Here is a 10,327-nt window from a genome sequence, read left to right as displayed (position 1 = left end):
GACTAGTGGCAGAGAATTAAACCATCTGTACCAGAGGTTAGAAATGCTGAGGTCAAATTTTAGTAAACTCTCCAGGGGAATAAAATATGGCATAGGTGGACTTTTTTTTATCCATTAAGGGCAAGATAAATGGACTTTTTTTAATCCATTAAGGGCAAGATAAGTGATAAAGGTCTTAAGTTGTCTTAAACAATGCTGAGCTTAAATATCGATCATAATGGAAAGAGTGACAACATTTAAATCTGTTCAATTCAGTTAAGCTTTGGGACTTAAATTTCATGCAGTGTCAAACTGTTCGGACTTAAATTTTGATTCAAAGCACTTATAAGAGTCCCACCTTTAGGTCGGGGACTAAGACCCCAGAGTCTCAGCTTCAGTCACCACATAGGTCACAGCACATCATTGGAGTGAGGTACCAGGACTGGCAGTGTTTAGGGCACTGTGGTTGCTACTCTAAACATTCTCCATGTTCATCTCATTTAAGCCTCATGACAACTCTATGAGTTAGTGACTCCTGTCACACACACACACACACACACACACACACACACACTTCACAGGAAAGGAGACAGAGGCATGCCATGCCCACCATCACCCAATGGCAAACAGTAGAGCCAGGATTTGGACCCAGGCATATTAACCACAAATCCTGTGTCTCACCACCATCCCATTTTGTCATTCATGTAAATGTTTACCCCAGTGCCTGGCACCTACCAAGCCCTCGGGAGCCTTCAGCTCCTGTGCTGTTCTGATAGTCTCTGAGATGTTAGAAATCATTGTCAAGCAAGGCCTCTCTACAAATTTTACTGGGACACTAAGAGCAGGGCTGTCCAGAGACTATCAGACTCACTGGATGGCAGCTGGGGGCCCCATCCAGCCATCAGATTTAGAGTCATTGCTCTTCAAGCCAAGCCTCTGCAGCAGGGTAGACACGACACATAGAATGTGGAGGCCAACCAGAGCTACCAAGATGATTCTTTGAAGTCTTGGCTTGAGCTTGCAATCTTCATCTTAAAAATCAAGTTAGATTCCACCCAAAGAGTTGTCCTTCCGTGTTCCTAGGAAAGTGACATGTCTTCTGGTGCTCAAACTGACAAGCGGCCTCCTGGCTGGGCCCCAGCTGGGCCCTCCCATAGACTCTCCCTTCTTTAAAATTCATAGGATCTCAGCTGGTGGCAATGACTTAGACGGGCATGTGCCATGGCCTGTGACTTTTGTACCCCTGGGGAGCCTCAGATGGTTTCAAGCGATGACTCAGGCCTGGCAAGGAAGAGCAGACCATGCGTGCATACCACAGCCGTGACTTCTTACACAGTGCCCACCACCAACACGTGCTTACACAATAAGCATGTTTCACCAGGAGGCCCAGGTGCCTGCCAGCATTGTCACAAAAACCCATGGGAACCTGGCTTCCCTGCCAGCCAACCAGGCCTGGATCCTGCTCTTCTGGACCTTCCAACTGAATGTCACATCAGGGCTTTCCAAGTAGATGTTCTAAACCCACGAGACTGCAGAGAAAGACAAGGGGGAAATGCTCACATCCTCAGACTCATCCCTTTTCAGCAGCACTCCTGACTCAGTAGGTACCAAGACACTGAGTAAGGATTCATTATAGGAATCTAAAATACAACACAAATGAACCTATCTGTGAAACAGAAACAGACTCATAGACATAGAAAACAGACTTGTCATTGCCAAGCAGGTGGGGGGTTGGGGGAGGGAAAGACTGGGAGCTTGGGATTAGCAGATGCAAACTAGTATGTATAGGATGGATTAACAAGGTCCTCCTGTATAGCACAGGGAACTATATTCAATATCTTGTGATAAACCATAATGGAAAAGAATATGAAAAAGAATATATATATGTAGGGACTTCCCTGGCAGTCTAGTGGTTAAGACTTTGCCTTCCAATGCAGGGGGTAAGGGTTCGATCCTTGGTCAGGGAGCTAAGATCCCACATGCCTCACGGCCAAAAAACCAAAACATAAAACAGAAGCAATATTGTAACAAATTCAATAAAGACTTTAAAAATGGTCCACATCAAAAAACAAACCTTTAAAAAAAAGAATATATATGTATAACTGAGTCACTTTGCTGTACAGCAGAAATTAAAACAACATTGTAAATCAACTATACTTCAATAAAAAAAGGTTTTTTTAAGTATTTATTATAATTTCTACTAGACTCACCTACCCTGTCCCCTGGAGTCACCCTCCTTTGCTCAGAACTATCTGTGCAGGATGAGAGGAAACTCTTACCTGTGACTATCTGAAAGGCAACCCAGGGCCCAGGACTGAGGCCACGTGTCACGGGACAAGACCTCCCACATTCATGATAGACAGAATCAACTCAGTCTCAAAGAACGCATGACTCTTCCCTCCCCAAAGATGACTAGAACAAGCATGTTGCCTTATTCTCTGTGGGACGTCTAAGCAACCAGGAGAAACCTTATGGCTGACATGCACTGGGCTTTCTCTGGGCTTTCTCTAGTACCACTCTCTTATCATTTGACACTGATTATTCATCTTCACAACAGCCCTATGAGAGAGACTGGAAGTTTGCAGTCGATCAGTAACCCATTATAACTTTTTCAACTCAAAATAATGAGAAATATATTTCTGATTAGCATTTTTGAGCAGAAATTTAGATTTTAACTAAGAGATAACTGAAGTTTAGTGTGAGATGTCTGTATGTATTGTCAAATTGGGGGGGAAAAGTTTAAAAAGAAGTGTGTTCACCATTACCTTATGTTGTTTTTTGAAAAGCACATGTGGAATTGCACAGAGTACAAACATGAAAAGTGGTAACATGAGTTATAGATAGGTGGCTGGATTCCAAGTGGTTTTTATTTTCTTCCTTTTGTTTATCTGTATTTTCTACAGGATAAAGGTTATAGTATGGAAAAGGAAAGGGATAAAGTTTATTTTGTGGGTTTTCAGAGGACAGGACTGTTGTATGGAGACAGCAGGGAGTAGTTCAGCTCATGTGAGAAAGAATTTTTACCATTAGGGCTGTAGGATAACGGGACGGGAAGAAGTGAGTCCACTTTCAAAAGACATGGCCGAGTGGAGGGTGGATGTGCACATATTGGAGATATTTTTGATTCTTGCCAAGGAGAAACCCAGTGGGGTTTTTAACTCCAGTTCCCTTTTTTTAAAAACTCAGGAACCCAGTTTTTAAAAAGATGTTAAAAGATATTTATCTTGGGCTTCCCTGGTGGCACAGTGGTTGAGAGTCCGCCTGCCGATGCAGGGGACACAGGGTCGTGCCCCGGTCCGGGAAGATCCCACATGCCGTGGAGCGGCTGGGCCCGTGAGCCATGGCCGCTGAGCCTGCGCGTCCGGAGCCTGTGTTCCGCAACGGGAGAGGCCACAACAGTGAGAGGCCCGCGTATTGCAAAAAAAAAAAAAAAAAAAAAAAAAAAATTTATCTTTTAAAGATGCAGTAGTTGAAGCCTAGTAATGATGATGTGGGAAAGAAGGGGAGAGGTGGAGGAAGGGGAGGTGAGGAAGTGGGAAGATGCAGGAGGGAGAGGGGCTGGGGCTTCTTCTGCATCCTTGCTCCCCCGGTGTAAAACCCACTGAACCGCTAAGGTTTCAGAAAGCCCTTTTGGAAAGCACAAAATTTTAGACCAGTGGTAAAAGCTTTGTTGCCTGTTGGTGCAGATTTCTCTCAGGATGCTGACACTCTGGTCTTTCCTTTTTATTGAAGTATAGGTGATTTACAATGTTGTGTTAGTTTCTGCTGTACAACAAAGTGATTCAGTTATACCTATATATACATTCTTTTTCATATTCTTTTCCATTATGGTTTATTACAGGATATTGAATATTACAGGATATTGAATAACACTTCCCTGTGCTATACAGTAGGACCTTGTTGTTTATCTATTTTGTATATGGTAGTTTGTATCTGCTAATCCCAAACTTCTAATTTATCCCTCCCCCACCTCCTTTCCCCTTTGGTAGTTTGTTTCTTATGTCTGTGAGCCTATTCCTGTTTCGTAAATAAGTTCATTTGTGTCATAGTTTAGATTCCACATATAAGGGATATCATATGGTATTTGTCTTTCCCTTTCTGACTTACTTCATACTAAAGTATGATAATCTCTAAGTCCATCCATGTCGCTACAAATGGCATTATTTCATTCTTTTGCATGGTTGAGTAGTATTCCATCGTGTGTATGTGTATGTGTATATATATATATATATATCTCACATCTTTTTTTTTTTTTTTTTTTTTTTTGCGGTACGCGGGCCTCTCACTGTTGTGGCCTCTCCCGTTGCGGAGCACAGGCTCCGGACGCGCAGGCTCAGCGGCCATGGCTCACGGGCCCAGCCGCTCTGCGGCATGTGGGATCTTCCCAGACCAGGGCACGAACTCGTGTCCCCTGCATCGGCAGGTGGACTCTCAACCACTGCGCCACCAGGGAAGCCCTCACATCTTTTTTATCCATTCATCTCTGACACTCTGTTCTTAAAGAAGGCTTGTCCATAACTCAAGAGGTGTCTTTCCTATGAAAGGCAGTAATAGTGGATGCATTTGTATATGTTCAAATCCTTTGTTCATCACTGCTTCAATAAAGTAGTATCAATATTTCTATGTACAAAGTCCATAGAAGACTATTTAAGAAGAAATTCAAAATAACCTCCAATCTACCTACCTAGAAATGGCCATTGCTAGTGTATCTGGTGTATTGCCTTCCATTCATTTTGCAATACATTTATTTTCATAAAATTGAGCATACAATGTGTTCAGCTTTTCGTTATCACCTAATATTATGTCATAAATGGTTGTCGTATCAGTAAATATTTTTTTAAGATATAATACTTCCATGTTGTTTAATATGTACTTTTTGATTTCTGAGAACATCTTTTTCTTATGTTTATTAAATATTTAATTTTTTCTAACATTATCTGTTAATATAATCTGACCATTTTTTATTTAAAGATGAGTTGGTTTTTTTCTTTTATTTACTGTGGTCTTGTCAATTTTATTGCAAATACTTTTTCAGCTTAGTGATAGCTTTTAAATTTGGTTTCGATTTTCAGACAATTAGCAAAAGCTAATTTATGAGCATTAAATCTATGAACAATTGTATTCATGATTTTTCCACTTCTTTCATGCCTTCAAATTTCTTCCACATGCCTGAAAAGTTACATATTTATTTCTCCTTCTTCCACTTTTTTTACTTCATTTTTTTACCTTAAACTTTTTTTATTGTTTTATTTGATTTTTTAATTCTTTTTCTATTCACAAAATTATTGCATTTTCAACTTATGAAATTTGAAAAATATAATCACTAAAACTCTATAATCTCACACATAGGGATAGCCACTGCTAACATTTTCCTTTATTTATTTGCAATTTTTATACTTTTATATTTTTTAATAAAATTGAGTTTATTTTATATATGCACATATATGTACATATAGTTTGTATCATCCTTTTTGTTTAACATTACATAGTAAGTATCTTGTTATGTTATTAAATAGTCTTCAAAATGTTTATTCATTGATTGCATAACATTTCATCCTAGGGACTATATGATATTCAACAAATTCCCAATTATTGAACTTTACTACAAATATGACTGAAATAAAAATACTTGTAGGTAAATCTTTGTCTCCTTATCCATCTGTCTACCTATCTTATCTTTTCCCTGGAGAGATGCCAAGACGTGGAATCTACAGGTCATAGAATTGAAATTTTTAGAGGTTTCCAATAAATATCACTCTTCAGAAGAGCTGAATTCTTTTAAATTCAGATCGGAAATATGAAGGGACTTCCTCACCACACTCTCCCAAAATCAAGTGATTTTTTAAAATATCTTTGCCAATATAACAAAAAAAGAAAGTAACATTTCATTTTAATTTGCATTGCTTGATTACTAATGCAGCAGAATATTTTTGCATCTAAATCTTGACTCCATCTGGAATTTATTTTGGTGTTTGTAGTAAGAGCAGCTCTGACTTGATTTTCTCACAAAGAACCAATACTATTTCTTGAAAGATTCCACCCATTTCCCAGTGTATGATGTGCCCTTGTTTATATGCTAAGCTCTCATGTAGGTTTGAGCTTAAAGACTAGTCACTCAGTCTATCACTAATAGGTCTACTGGTTTGATTATTGTAGCTTTATGCATTTTGCATATCTAGTCGTGATTCTTTTATTCCTATCTCCTTCATAGCCCATGTACTTTAGAGTTATTTTATGAAATTCCTCTAAAAAATAGTACATTGGGAATTGTTACTGAGATTTCTGAAGCTTGTAAATTAACTTGAATCAAATTAACATCTTTACATCACTAAGTCATATAGAATGATACATCTCCCATCCTTTGAATCTTATTTAATATCTCTTAATAAAATTTGGGAGTTTCTATCATAAACGTTCCACACATTTCTTGGTAGCATTATTCCTAGGTATTATGTGATTTTTCTCGCTAGTTTAATATAAGCGCTTTCTCTATTATGGTTTCCAACTGTTGTTTGACTGCTTATATATGGCAAGCTATTAATTTTAGTAAATTTTATGGGAATAGTCTTTTAAAATCATAAGTTAGTGTTTTATCAATTATATTTCAGTTTTAATGGATACCATCAAGTTGTTTTGGCTTTAATGGCATAAGCAATCAGAAAATTTTCCTCACAAAAAACTGTCCTTGAATTCTTTACATAAACCCTAGTTTTTTACATAACCTTCATGATTTCAAATTTTGCATCCACATCATGGAGCATGTGCCTTTATCCTATTTGTGCTATCAATGAAGTTTTAAGATCAGGATTAAGCCAGCTTTGTAAAATTGGAATTATTTTCCATGATTTTTTTTCAGCATGGAAGTGACCTCTTTCTTAAAAGTTAAAAATAACAACAGAAATCTGTCTGGTCGTAGTATAAATTTTAGAATAAATTCTTTAATTATTTTTACATTTCTTTCATGTGCACTGATTTGTTTGAGGTTTTTATTCTTAGATCAATTTTGAATTTTCCATGCGAAACACTCACTTCATTGAAATGTTCTATTTTTTCCGTAACATTTATTCTCTTATATTTTAAAATCTACTTCAAATCTATGATTATAGCTGCTTATTTTTCTAAATTTTTCTCTTTTTTTTTTGCTATTTAAAATATACGTTTAATCAAAATGCACAAAACAGTAAAAATAAAGGTGTACATGATGCAAATGTAATTAAAGAGTTCTAATCTCATAGCATTATTGGGAGAGGAGAGAAAATTTGTTTAAATTTTAATAAATCTAGGAGTCATAATCTTTATTTTTATTGAAGTATAGTTGATTTACAATATTGTGTTAGTTTCAGGTGTACAGCAAAGTGATTCAGTTATACATATATACATATATATATTCTTTTTCACATTCTTTTCCATTATAGTCTATTACAAGGGATTGAATATAGCTCCCTGTGCCATACAGTAGGTTCTTGTTTTCTTTTTGTTCTTAAGTTTTCTAGAAATTCAGCCAGAAACCTCTTCTTATGTCTATTAATCAGTTACACTAGGAGGGGTCTCTCCATTCTAAATCAGAATTTCTGATTCAATTAAAATTTCTTTTCCACTGTTTGACTTGCATTCTTGTTGCTCTTTTACCTGTTTTCTTGAGATGACTTCATCATCCATTTATTTCTATTCTTTCTTTTTAAAAAATGAAATCATTTGCTCTTATCACATTGCCTTTAAGGACAACTTTAGCCACATTTCATGTTTTTGATATAAGTATTCTCTTTTTATTAATTTCCAAACAAAATATTAAGAAAATGGGTTTGATTCCAGTTATAAAATAAAGAAGTCATGGGAATATAATATACAGCATAAGGAATATGGTCAATAATACTGTAGCAACTTTGTATGGAGACAGACAGTTACTAGACTTATTGTCATGATCATTTCATAATGTATGCAAATGACAAATCACTATGGAGTACACCTAAAACTAACATAATATTGCACATTAACTATATTTCAATTTTTTTTAAAGATGTGTTTGAGTTTTGGAGAGGTTTTTGGAATTTTATTGTTTTATTTCTTAAGTGATTGGATAGATATTTTCCAATTAATTTTAATTGGAAATTAAACTAATTTTTATTATTGGTTTCAATTTTTATAGCATCAGAGATAGAGAACATGGTCCGTACAATTTCCACAATAAATTGGGAACCTGTTCATATTTTCTTTGGGCAATATATCTTTTTTTTTTTTTTTTTTTTTTTTTGCTGTACGCAGGCCTCTCACTGTTGTGGCCTCTCCCGTTGCAGAACACAGGCTCGGGACATGCAGGCTCAGCAGCCATGGCTCACGGGCCCAGCCGCTCCACGTCATGTGGGATCCTCCCAGACGGGGGCACGAACCCGTGTCTCCTGCATCGGCAGGCGGACTCTCAACCACTGCGCCACCAGGGAAGCCCTGCAATGTATCTTTTAATCTGACAAAGGCTGATAAAGATTGTTAAAACCATACACTACTTTACCATTAACCTCTTCTAGGGTAAACAACATTAGATTGAACATTTGATTGGAAGTAACACTGCCAGCCCTGATTCTGTTGTGCTGTTGGGTGCATGAAGCAGGGTGTGTGGGGGGAAAGCATCAACCTCTGAGTTCAGATTCTTCCTCGACCCCTGATTACTTGAGATTCTCTAAACCTCAACCTCCCTTCCTCTGAAATGGGGACGAAAACAACACATACCCCTAAGGACTTTCGAGAAATAATGCATGACAAGTGCCTAGAATACTAACCGAGACATTGTCCACACTCAAAAAGAACATGGGGCTTCCCTGGTGGCGCAGTGGTTGAGAGTCCACCTGCCGATGCAGGGGACACGGGTTCATGCCCCGGTCCGGGAAGATCCCACGTGCCGCGGAGCGGCTGGGCCCGTGAGCCATGGCTGCTGAGCCTGCGCGTCCAGAGCCTGTGCTCTACAACGGGAGAGGCCACAACAGTGAGAGGCCCGCGTACCTCAAAAAAAAAAAAAAAAGACAAGAAAACAAAGAAAAAGAACATGGCTTTCCTCCAGATCCCGTGGGGCCACTGGAGCCGGCTGCTGCTGCGCCTGGGGAGTAGGAGGGTGCAGGGCTGCCGCCATCCGCCATACCGCGCGGATTGCGGGATCTTAGTTCCTCGACCAGGGGACCAGGGATTGAACCCTGGCCCGGAAAAACCCTGTTGGAGGCTGTGTGTCTGTGAACAAAGGAGAAGGGACAGCGGTGAGCGTGTCAGCCCTGAATTGGAAGCCCTTCGTGTACGGAGGCCTGGCCTCCATCGCAGCGGAGGCTGGTACTTTTCCAATTGATTTAACCAAGACACGGCTCCAGATTCAAGGCCAGAAGAATGATGCAAACTTTAAAGAAATCAGGTATCAAGGAATGTTGCATGCATTAGTGAGGATAGGCAGAGAGGAAGGCCTGAAAGCACTGTATTCAGGGATTGCTCCTGCGATGTTGCACCAGGCTTCCTATGGCACCATCAAGATAGGCACCTACCAGAGCTTGAAGCGGTTATTTGTTGAGCGCCCGGAAGATGAAACCCTTCTGATAAATGTGGAATTCTCTGTGGAATTCTCTCTGGAGTCATATCCTCAACCATTGCTAATCCAACTGATGTTTTGAAAATTCGGATGCAAGCACAAAATAGCACCCTTCAAGGAGGAATGATAGGCAACTTCATTCACATTTACCAGCAAGAGGGAACAAGAGGACTTTGGAAGGGTGTGTCCCTTACTGCACAGAGGGCCGCTATTGCTGTTGGTATGGAACTGCCCTGCCGTCTACGACCTCACCAAGAAGCATCTGATTCTCTCGGGCTTGATGGGAGACACTGTGTATACCCATTTCCTCTCAGGCTTCACCTGTGGGCTGTCGGGGGCCCTGGCCTCAAACCCTGTCAATGTGGTGAGAACACGTATGATGAATCAGAAGAGAGTCCTCTGAGATGGCAGATGCCCTGGCTACACAGGTTCCCTGGATTGTTTGTTACAGACATGGAAGAATGAAGGGTTTTTTGCTCTATATAAAGGGTTTTGGCCAAATTGGTTGAGACTTGGTCCTTGGAATATTATTTTCTTTGTGACATATGAGCAGTTGAAGGAATTGGATTTGTGACAAGTCAAGAGTGCATGAGACATCCCACTGAAAATGCTCACGTCTGAAATAGCGAAGCTTCCTGTCTTTCCCACTGCTTCTCACTGCTTGGCCCGCCACAGATTCTGAGGTGTGAGCAACAGGTGAAGACTGTGTTAGCTCGGATTGCTGTGTCCTGACATCAGACGCTCTGCACCAAATGTTGAATGGCATAGACTGTAACATCCAAACAC

At 39.5% G+C, this 10,327-nt stretch overlaps 1 pseudogene; it reads left to right on the top strand.

The window, feature by feature from the left end:
- Positions 1–9,293: 9,293 nt before the first annotated feature.
- On the top strand, positions 9,294–10,115 carry LOC132487419 (kidney mitochondrial carrier protein 1-like; annotated as a pseudogene).
- The last annotated feature ends 212 nt before the right edge of the window (positions 10,116–10,327 follow it).

This window comes from Mesoplodon densirostris, chromosome 4, assembly GCF_025265405.1.
Source record: "Mesoplodon densirostris isolate mMesDen1 chromosome 4, mMesDen1 primary haplotype, whole genome shotgun sequence".
NCBI classification, from domain to species: domain Eukaryota; kingdom Metazoa; phylum Chordata; class Mammalia; order Artiodactyla; family Ziphiidae; genus Mesoplodon; species Mesoplodon densirostris.
This window is presented reverse-complemented; position numbering and strand designations above follow the sequence as displayed.